This window comes from Danio rerio, chromosome 6 (genome assembly GCF_052040795.2).
Source record: "Danio rerio strain M-AB ecotype USA chromosome 6, GRCz13ab, whole genome shotgun sequence".
NCBI lineage: Eukaryota > Metazoa > Chordata > Actinopteri > Cypriniformes > Danionidae > Danio > Danio rerio.
The window spans coordinates 25,062,501-25,075,000 of NC_141026.1; the positions used below are offsets into that span (position 1 = coordinate 25,062,501).

Genomic DNA, 12,500 nt, shown 5'->3' on the forward strand with positions numbered 1-12,500 from the left:
CATTTAACTCAGTCTAGCCAGCAGCCAATCACTGATGGCCTTTTAACTTTCTAGCCACACCCTAACAACCAGATACTGCACCCTAGCAACTGTCCCATAGACTGCCATTAAAGAGGTTCAGACTGATATTGTCATGCTGCAGTGTGATAGAGACATGGGGGTTGTGTTTAACTGTTCATATGGGCAAGAAGCTTTGATACATCATCAGTCTAAGCTGTCAATCAACTCCATAGCAACAAAACAGACTAACCTAGCAACGATATAATAGCAGCTATATCTCAGCATCAGAACATCGTAGAGAGGCGGGGGTTGGCTTGTTTGAATCAGGCTCGCACACCATCTATCTATCTATCTATCTATCTATCTATCTATCTACCTCTACCTATCTATCTATCTATCTATCTATCTATCTATCTATCTATCTATTTATCTATTTATCTATCTCTAACTATCTATCTATCTATCTATCTATCTATCTATCTATCTATCTATCTATCTATCTATCTATCTCTAACTATCTATCTATCTATCTATCTATCTATCTATCTATCTATCTATCTATCTATCTATTTATCTATTTATCTATCTCTAACTATCTATCTATCTATCTATCTATCTATCTATCTATCTATCTATCTATCTATCTATCTATCTATCTATCTATCTATCTATCTATCTATCTACCTCTATCTATCTATCCATCATGCTAACAACATGCTAATTCATGCTAGAATCATGCTAGTTACATGCTAATTCATGCTAGAATCATGCTAGTCACATGCTAATTCATGCTAGAATCATGCTAGTTACATGCTAATTTATGCTAGAATCATGCTAGTCACATGCTAATTCATGCTAGAATCATGCCAGTCACATGCTAATTCATACTAGAATCATGCTAACAACATGCTAATTCATGCTAGAATCATGCTAGTCACATGCTAATTCATGCTAGAATCATGCTAACAACATGCTAATTCATGTTAGAATCATGCTAGTAGCATGCTAATTCATGTTAGAATCATGCTAACAACATGCTAATTCATGCTAGAATCATGCTAGTAACATGCTAATTCATGCTAGAATCATGCTAACAACATGCTAATTCATGCTAGAATCATGCTAGTCACACGCTAATTCATGCTAGAATCATGCTAGTCAAATGCTAATTCATGCTAGAATCGTGCTAACAACATGCTAATTTATGCTAGAATCATGTCAGTAACATGCTAATTCATGCTAGAATCATGCTAGTAACATACTAATTCATGCTAGAATCATGCTAACAACATGATAATTCATGCTAGAATCATGCTAGTAAAATGCTAATTCATGCTAGAATCATGCTAACAACCTGCTAATTCATGCTAGAATCGTGCTAATTTATGCTAAAATCATGCTAGTAACATGCTAATTCATGTTAAAATCATGCTAGGTACATGCTAATTCATGCTAGAATCATGCTAGTAACATGCTATATCATGCTAGAATCATGCTAGTAACATGCTAATTCATACTAGAATCATGCTAGTAACATGCTAATTCATGCTAGAATTATGCTAACAACATGCTAAATCATGCTAGAATCATGCTAACAAAATGCTAAATCATGCTAGAATCATGCTAACAACATGCTAATTCATGCTAGATTCATGCTAACAACATGCTAATTCATGCTAGAATCATGCTAACATTATGCTAATTCATGCTAGAATCATGCTAACAACATGCTAATTCATGCTAGAATCATGCTAATTCATGCTAGAATCATGCTAACATTATGCTAATTCATGCTAGAATCATGCTAACAACATCTATCTATCTATCTATCTATCTATCTATCTATCTATCTATCTATCTATCTATCTATCTATCTATCTATCTATCTATCTATCTATCTATCTATCTATCTTTTCATACTTTTTAAAAACTGTTTAAACTAAATAAACTATTACCGTCAGGCTTTCACAAGCCAGCCTCAAAGTTTGTTCTCAAACTTTAAGAATCTAGTTATATTTATGGTGGCTTGAAAAGCCAACATACTGTTATCTCACGTAAACTTATTATTAGGCTGGCTTGTGTAGCAAGCCAGACTACTGTTATCCTATTAAACTTATTATTATTAGGCTGGCTTGTGTAGCAAGCCAGACTACTGTTATCCTATTAAACTTATTATTATTAGGCTGGCTTGTGTAGCAAGCCAGACTACTGTTATCCTATTAAACTTATTATTATTTTTATTAATATTATTATTCTTCTTCTGAGACTAAAAATTAAACTCTATCTCCACCTAGACCTTTCAAGCTATGACCATCAAACTCGGGTCAGACCTCCGAACTATTCTGACTCGAGTTGCTATATCTATTCCGACTGATCCGACTTTCGGTTTCCCGAAAAACGTCCCGGGACCGTCGGAAAAATCCCATAGACGTAACATTGGATCAAACTTTGTGACCTCATAACTCCGCATCAGAATGTCACACAGACTTCTAACTGGGCTCATTTAACTCAGACTATCAAACTGCCAATGACTGATCACCTTTAAACTTTCTAGCCACGCCTTAGCAACCACTTTTGGACCCTAGAAACCGTCCCATAAACTTCCATTGCAAAAGACTCTCATTGACTTTACATGGGATCAAACTTTGAGAGCTCATAACTCTGCATCAGACTGTCCTACAGACTAATGGCTGAGCTTATTTAACTCAGTCTAGCCAGCAGCCAATTACTGATGGCCTTTTAACTTTCTAGCCACACCCTAACAACCAGATACTGCACCCTAGCAACTGTCCCATAGACTGCCATTAAAGAGGTTCAGACTGATATTGTCATGCTGCAGTGTGATAGAGACATGGGGGTTGTTTTTAACTGTTCATACTGGCAAGAAGCTTTGATACATAATCAGTCTAAGCTGTCAATCAACTCCATAGCAACAAAACAGACTAACCTAGCAACGATATAACAGCAGCTATATCTCAGCATCAGAACATCGTAGAGAAGCAGGGGTTGGCTTGTTTGAATCAGGCTCGCACACCATCTATCTATCTATCTATCTATCTATCTATCTATCTATCTATCTATCTATCTATCTATCTATCTATCTATCTATCTATCTATATCTATTTATCTACCTCTATCTATCTATCTATCTATCTATCTATCTATCTATCTATCTATCTATCTATCTATCTATCTATCTATCTATCTATCTCTAACTATCTATCTATCTATCTATCTATCTATCTATCTATCTATCTATCTATCTATCTATCTCTAACTATCTATCTATCTATCTATCTATCTATCTATCTATCTATCTATCTATCTATCTATCTATCTATCTATCTATTTATCTATCTCTAACTATCTATCTATCTATCTATCTATCTATCTATCTATCTATCTATCTATCTATCTATCTATCTACCTCTATCTATCTATCTATCTATCTATCTATCTATCTATCTATCTATCTATCTATCTATCTATCTCTAACTATCTATCTATCTATCTATCTATCTATCTATCTATCTATCTATCTATCTATCTATCTATCTATCTATCTCTAACTATCTATCTATCTATCTATCTATCTATCTATCTATCTATCTATCTATCTATCTATCTATCTATCTATCTATCTATCATCTATCTATCTATCTATCTATCTATCTATCTATCCATCATGCTAACAACATGCTAATTCATGCTAGAATCATGCTAGTTACATGCTAATTCATGCTAGAATCATGCTAGTTACATGCTAATTCATGCTAGAATCATGCCAGTCACATGCTAATTCATACTAGAATCATGCTAACAACATGCTAATTCATGCTAGAATCATGCTAGTCACATGCTAATTCATGCTAGAATCATGCTAACAACATGCCAATTCATGCTAGAATCTTGCTAGTAACATGCTAATTCATGTTAGAATCATGCTAACAACATGCTAATTTGTGCTAGAATCATGCTAGTAGCATGCTAATTCATGTTAGAATCATGCTAACAACATGCTAATTCATGCTAGAATCATGCTAGTAACATACTAATTCATGCTAGAATCATGCTAACAACATGCTAATTCATGCTAGAATCATGCTAGTCACATGCTAATTCATGCTAGAATAATGCTAGTCAAATGCTAATTCATGCTAGAATCGTGCTAACAACATGCTAATTCATGCTAGAATCATGCTAGTAACATGCTAATTCATGCTAGAATCATGCTAGTAACATACTAATTCATGCTAGAATCATGCTAACAACATGATAATTCATGCTAGAATCATGATAGTAACATGCTAATTCATGCTAGAATCATGCTAACAACATGCTAATTCATGCTAGAATCGTGCTAATTCATGCTAAAATCATGCTAGTAACATGCTAATTCATGCTAGAATCATGCTAACAACATGCTAATTCATGCTAGAATCATGCTAACAACATGCTAATTCATGCTAGAATCATGCTAACATTATGCTAATTCATGCTAGAATCATGCTAACAACATCTATCTATCTATCTATATCTATCTATCTATCTATCTATCTATCTTTTCATACTTTTTAAAACTGTTTAAATAAACTATTACCGTCAGGCTTTCACAAGCCAGCCTCAAAGTTTGTTTTCAAACTTTAAGAATCTAGTTATGGTGGCTTGAAAAGCCAACATACTGTTATCTCACTTAAACTTATTATTATTCTGCTTCTTCTTCTTTCTTCTGAGACTAATTTTAAAGTCTATCTCCTCCTAACCCTTTCAAGCTTCATACCTCAAACTTTCGTCAAACCTTCAAACTGGTCTGACTCGGGTTGCTATATCTTTTCCGACTAATCCGACTTTCGGTTTTCCGAAAAACGACCCGGAAAATTCCCAAAATTCCCATTGACTTAACATTGGGTCAAACTTTGTGACCTCATAACTCTGCATCAGACTGTCCTACAGACTTCTAACTGGGCTCATTTAACTCAGTCTAGCCAGCAGCCAATAACTGATGACCTTTAAACTTACTAGCCACTCCCTAGCAACCACTTTTGGCACCCTAGCAACTGTCCCATAGACTTCCATTGTAAAAGACTGCCATTGACTTAACATTGAGTCAACCTTTGTGAGCTCATAACTCTGCATCAGACTGTCCTACAGACTAGAGTCAGGCCCCATTCAACTCAGTCTAGTCAGCAGCCAATCACTGATGACCTTTAGACTTACTAGCCACTCCCTAGCAACCACTTATGGCAGCCTAGCAACTGTCCCGTAGACTTCCATTCAAAAGACTCTCATTGACTTAACATGGGATCAAACTTTGTGAGCTCATAACTCTGCATCAGACTGTCATACAGACTAATGGCTGAGCTCATTTAACTCAGTCTACCAAACTGCCAATAACTGATGAGCTTTTAACTTTCTAGCCACACCCCTAACTACCACATACTGCACCCTAGCAACTGTCCCGTAGACTTCCATTACAAAAGACTCCCATTGACTTAACATGGGATCAAACTTTGTGAGCTCATAACTCTGCATCAGACTGTCATAGAGACTAATGGCTGAGCTCATTTAACTCAGTCTAGCCAGCAGCCAATCACTGATGGTCTTTTAACTTTCTAGCCACACCCCTAACTACCACATACTGCACCCTAGCAACTGTCCTATAGAATGTAATTAGCTGTGCTATCAAATGCTTATAATTCTAACATGCTAATGACATGCCAATCATGCTAGCAACATGCTACTCATATGCTAATCATGCTAATGACATGCTAACTCATACTGGAAACATGCTAATGACATGCTAATTTGTACTAGAATCATGCTAGTAACATGCTAATTCAAACTAGACTCATGTTAATAACTGGCCTACATGCATATCTTTGCATAGCAGTGTCCTATTGACTTGGGGGATGGCTCATCTGACTCAGACAACCAATGAGCATCTCAATATGATAATGAAGCTCACAAGCCACGCCCCCAAATTGATTCCATAGACTTCCATTAAAATAGGCCAAGATGCATATCTTTGCATAGCAGTGTCATAGAGACATGGGGGTTGGTTCATTCGACTAAGACAACCAACCACATTCAAGTTCACTCTGTAACCTCGCCCATAGCAACAAAACAGAGTACCCTAGCAACCATTCATCAACAGCTATATCTCAGCATCAGAACATCGTAGAGACTTGGAGATTGGCTCGTTTGACTCATGCTAGCAAACGGAACTTCCTATATGCTACACATGCTAGCAGTGACTAGCTACATGCTAATATTGACTAGCCCAGTACTGTAACTTGCTAGAAATGCTTACTAAGTATAAATGTTTTATCAATTATGTATGTGAGGCTTGCCTAGTAACCAACCAGGGTACCCTAGCAACTGCCTAGCAACCACCCAAATTACCCTAGCAACCGCCTAGCAACCACCTAGCAACGGCCTAGTAATGCCTTAGTAAGGGCCTAGCGACCACTCAGGACACCCTAGCAACCGCCTAGCAACGCCTTAGCAACCACTCAGAATACCTTAGCAACCACCTAGCAACACCTTAGCAACCACCTAGCAACCACTTGGGACACCTTAGCAACCGCCTAGCAACACCTTAGCAACCACCTAGCAACCCCTCAGAACACCCTAGCAACTGCCTAGCAACGCCTTAGCAACCACCTAGCAACCACTCAGGACACCCTAGCAACCACCTAGCAACACCTTAGCAACCACCTAGCAACCACTCAAGACACCCTAGCAACCACCTAGCAACGCCTTAGTAACCACTCAGAACACCCTAGCAACCATCTAGCAACCACTTAGGACACCTTAGCAACCACCTAGCAACACCTTAGCAACCACCTAGCAACCACTCAGAACACCCTAGCAACCGCCTAGCAACACCTTAGCAACTACCTAGCAACCACTTAGGACACCCTAGCAACCGCCTAGCAACACCTTAGCAACCACTTAGGACACCCTAGCAAACGCCTAGCAACACCTTAGCAACCACCTAGCAACACCTTAGCAACCACCTAGCAACCACTCAGGACACCTTAGCAACCACCTAGCAACACCTTAGCAACCACCTAGCAACCACTCAGAACACCCTAGCAACCGCCTAGCAACACCTTAGCAACCACCTAGCAACCACTCAGGACACCCTAGCAACCACCTAGCAACACCTTAGCAACCACCTAGCAACCACTCAGGACACCCTAGCAACCACCTAGCAACGCCTTAGCAACCACTCAGAATACCCTAGCAACCACCTAGCAACCACTTAGGACACCTTAGCAACCACCTAGCAACACCTTAGCAACCACTCAGAACACCCTAGCAACCGCCTAGCAACACCTTAGCAACCACCTAGCAACCACTCAGAATACCCTAGCGACCACCTTGCAACACCTTAGTAACCACTTAGCAACTAGTCAGAACACCTTAGCAACTGCCTAGCACCACCTTAGCAACCACCTAGCAACCACTCAAAACACCCTAGCAACCGTCTAGCAACACCCTAGCAACCACCTAGCAACTAGTCAGACCACCTTAGCAACTGCCTTGCACCACCTTAGCAACCACCTAGCAACCACTTAAAACACCCTAGCAACCGCCTAGTAAAATGCTAATTCATGCTAGAATCATGCTAACAACATGCTAATTCATGCTAGAATCATGCTAGTAACATGCTAATTTATGCTAGATTTATGCTAACAACATGCTAATTCATGCTAGAATCATGCTAGTAACATGCTAATTCATGCTAGAATCATGCTAACAACATGCTAATTCATGCTAGAATTATCCTAGTAGCATGCTAATTCATGCTAGAATCATGCTAGTAACATGCTAATTCAACCACTTCAAACTTTCAGATTCGGCTTTTCAAGCCACCATAAAGTTTGTCCTCAAACTTTAATATCTAGTTAGGCTGGCTTGTGTAGCAAGCCAGACTACTGTTATCCTATTAAACTTATTATTAGGCTGGCTTGTGTAGCAAGCCAGACTACTGTTATCCTATTAAACTTATTATTATTATTATTAGGCTGGCTTGTCAAAGCCAACCTACTGTTATCCTATTTAAACTTATTAGGCTGGCTTGAGAAACAAGCCAGACTACTGAAATCCTATTTAAACTTATTATTTTTTTTATATATTATTCTTCTTCTTCTGAGACTAAAATTCAAAATCTATCTCCTCCTAGAGCTTTCGAGCTATGACCCCCAAACTCACACCAGACCTCCAAACTATTCTGACTCGGTATGCCATATCTTTTCCGACTGATCCGACTTTCGATTTTCCGAAAAACGTCCCGGGACCGTCGGAAAAATCCCATAGACTTAACATTGGACCAAACTTTGTGACCTCATAACTCAGCATCAGACTGTCACACAGACTTCTAACTGGGCTCATTTAACTCAGACTACCTAACTGCCAATAACTGATGAGGTTTTAACTTTCTGGCCACGCCCTAGCAACCACTTTTGGACCCTAGAAACTGTCCCATAGACTTCCATTCAAAGGACTCTCATTGACTTAACATGGGATCAAACTTTGTGAGCTTATAACTCTGCATCAGACTGTCATACAGACTAATGGCTGAGCTCATTTAACTCAGACTACCAAACTGCCAATCACTGATGAGCTTTTAACTTTCTAGCCACACCCTAACTACCAGAAACTGCACCCTAGCAACTGTCCTATAGACTTTTATTGCAAAAGACTGTCATTGACTTAACAATAGATCTAACTTTGTGACCTCAAAACTATCTATCTATCTATCCTTTTTCAAACTGCTTTTATCTATCTATCTATCTATCTATCTATCTATCTATCTATCTATCTATCTATCTATCTATCTATCTATCTATCTATCTATCTATCTATCTATCTATCAACTGTTTTTATCTATCTATCTATCTATCTATCTATCTATCTATCTATCTATCTATCTATCTATCTATCTATCTATCTATCTATCTATCTATCTATCTATCTATCTATCTATCTATCTATCTATCTATCTATCTATCTATCTATCTATCTATCAACTGTTTTTATCTATCTATCTATCTATCTATCTATCTATCTATCTATCTATCTATCTATCTATCTATCTATCTATCTATCTATCTATCTATCTATCAACTGTTTTTATCTATCTATCTATCTATCTATCTATCTATCTATCTATCTATCTATCTATCTATCTATCTATCTATCTATCTATCTATCTATCTATCTATCTATCTATCTATCTATCTATCTATAAACTGTTTTTATCTATCTATCTATCTATCTATCTATCTATCTATCTATCTATCTATCTATCTATCTATCTATCTATCTATCTATCTATCTATCTATCTATCTATCTATCTATCTATAAACTGTTTTTATCTATCTATCTATCTATCTATCTATCTATCTATCTATCTATCTATCTATCTATCTATCTATCTATCTATCTATCTATCTATCTATCTATCTATCTATCTATCTATCTATCTATCTATAAACTGCTTTATCTATCTATCTATCTATCTATCTATCTATCTATCTATCTATCTATCTATCTATCTATCTATCTATCTATCTATCTATCTATCTATCTATCTATCTATCTATCTATCTTCGTTTCATACTTTTTAAAACTGTTTAAATTAAACAAACTATTTCCAACAGACTTTCTCAAGCCTTGTGAGACTTCTAATTGGGCTCATTTAACTCAGACTATCAAACTGCCAATGACTGATCACCTTTAAACTTTCTAGCCACGCCCTAGCAACCACTTTTGGACCCTAGTAACTGTCCCATAGACTTCCATTCAATAGACTCTCATTGACTTAACATGGGATCAAACTTTGTGAGCTCATAACTCTGAATCAGACTATCCTACAGACTAATGGCTGAGCTCATTTAACTCCGAATACCAAACTGCCAATAACTGATGAGCTTTTAACTTTCTAGCCACACCCCAAACTACCACATACTGCACCCTAGCAACTGTCCCATAGACTTCCATTACAAAGACTCTCATTGACTTTACATGGGATCAAACTTTGTGAGCTAATAACTCTGAAACAGACTATCCTACAGACTAATGGCTGAGCTCATTTAACTCTGACTACCAATCTGCCAATAACTGATGAGCTTTTAACTTTGTAGCCACACCCCTAACTACCACATACTGCACCCTAGCAACTGTCCCGTAGACTTCCATTACAAAAGACTCTCATTGACTTAACATGGGATCAAACTTTGTGAGCTCATAACTCTGCATCAGACTGTCCTACAGACTTATGGCTGAGCTCATTTAACTCCGACTACCAATCTGCCAATAACTAATGAGCTTTTAACTTTCTAGCCACACCCCTAACTACCACATACTGCACCCTAGCAACTGTCCCGTAGACTTCTATTACAAAAGACTCTCATTGACTTTACATGGGATCAAACTTTGTGAGCTCATAACTCAGCATCAGACTGTCATAGAGACTAATGGCTGAGCTCATTTAACTCAGTCTAGCCAGCAGCCAATCACTGATGGCCTTTTAACTTTCTAGCCACACCCCTAACTACCACATACTGCACCCTAGCAACTGTCCTATAGACAGTAATTAGCTGTGCTATCAAATGCTTATAATTCTAACATGCTAATGACATGCCAATCATGCTAGCAACATGCTACTCATATGCTAATCATGCTAATGACATGCTAACTCATACTGGAAACATGCTAATGACATGCTAATTTGTACTAGAATCATGCTAGTAACATGCTAATTCATACTAGACTGATGTTAATAACTGGCCTACATGCATATCTTTGCTTAGCATTGTCCTATTGACTTGGGGGATGGCTCATCTGACTCAGACAACCAATGAGCATCTCAATATGATAATGAAGCTCACAAGCCACGCCCCCAAATTGATTCCATAGACTTCCATTAAAATAGGCCAAGATGCATATCTTTGCATAGCAGTGTCATAGAGACATGGGGGTTGGTTCATTTGACTTAGACAGCCAACCACATTCAAGTGCACTCTGTAACCTCGCCCATAGCAACAAAACAGAGTACCCTAGCAACCATTCATCAACAGCTATATCTCAGCATCTGAACATCGTAGAGACTTGGAGATTGGCTCGTTTGACTCATGCTAGCAAACGGAACTTCCTATATGCTACACATGCTAGCAGTGATTAGCTACATGCTAATATTGACTAGCCAAGTACTGTAACTTGCTAGACATGCTTACTTAGTTTAAATGTTTTATCAAGCATGTATGTGAGGCTTGCCTAGTAACCACCCAGGGTACCCTAGCAACTGCCTAGCAACCACCAAAATTACCCTAGCAACCGCCTAGCAACGGCCTAGTAATGCCTTAGTAAGGGCCTAGCGACCACTCAGGACACCCTAGCAACCGCCTAGCAACGCCTTAGCAACCAATTAGAATACCCTAGCAACCACCTAGCAACACCTTAGCAACCACATAGCAACCACTTGAGACACCTTAGCAACCGCCTAGCAACACCTTAGCAACCACCTAGCAACCACTCAGAACACCCTAGCAACTGCCTAGCAACGCCTTAGCAACCACCTAGCAACCACTCAGGACACCCTAGCAACCACCTAGCGATGCCTTAGCAACCACCTAGCAACCACTCAGGACACCCTAGCAACCCCCTAGCAACGCCTTAGCAACCACTCAGAATACCCTAGCAACTACCTAGCAACCACTTAGGACACCTTAGCAACCACCTAGCAACCACTCAGAACACCCTAGCAACCGCCTAGCAACACCTTAGCAACCACTTAGCAACCACTCAGGACACCCTAACAACTGCCTAGCAACGACTTAGTAACCACTCAGAATACCCTAGCAACCACCTAAGCATGCTATGTGACATGCTAATACATACTAGAATCATGCTAGTAACATGCTAATTCATACTACAATCATGCTCATAACATGCTAATTTATAATAGAATCTTGCTAATAACATGCTAATTCATGCTAGAATCATGCTAGTAACATGCTTATTCATGCTAGAATCATGATAGTAACATGCTAATTTATACTAGAATCATGCTAGTAACATGCTAATTCATACTAGAATCATGCTAGTAAAATGCTAATGCATGCTCGAATCATGCTAATAACATGCTGATTCACGCTAGAATCATGCTAGTAACATGTTAATTAGGCTGGCTTGTGTAGCAAGCCAGACTACTGTTATCCTATTAAACTTATTATTAGGCTGGCTTGAGAAACAAGCCAGACTACTGAAATCCTATTTAAACTTATTATTTTTTTTATATATTTTTCTTCTTCTTCTGAGACTAAAATTCAAAATCTATCTCCTCCTAGAGCTTTCGAGCTATGACCACCAAACTCACACCAGACATCCAAACTATTCTGACTCGGTATGCCATATCTTTTCCGACTGATCCGACTTTCGATTTTCCGAAAAACGTCCCGGGACCGTCGGAAAAATCCCATAGACTTAA

The 12,500-nt window shown here is 38.4% G+C and overlaps 1 protein-coding gene and 1 long non-coding RNA gene across 3 annotated transcripts in view; both read right to left on the reverse strand.

Moving 5' to 3' along the window:
- Positions 1-12,500, reverse strand: part of sumo2a (small ubiquitin like modifier 2a) — a 69,614-nt gene that overhangs the window by 38,687 nt on the left and 18,427 nt on the right.
- The window catches only part of LOC148679694 (uncharacterized), a 17,773-nt gene continuing 10,002 nt past the window's right edge, over positions 4,730-12,500 (reverse strand). Inside the window, exon 5 of the long non-coding RNA XR_015944645.1 lies at positions 4,730-5,349. This is a non-coding gene — a long non-coding RNA (uncharacterized LOC148679694). The remainder of the gene's footprint in view (positions 5,350-12,500) is intronic.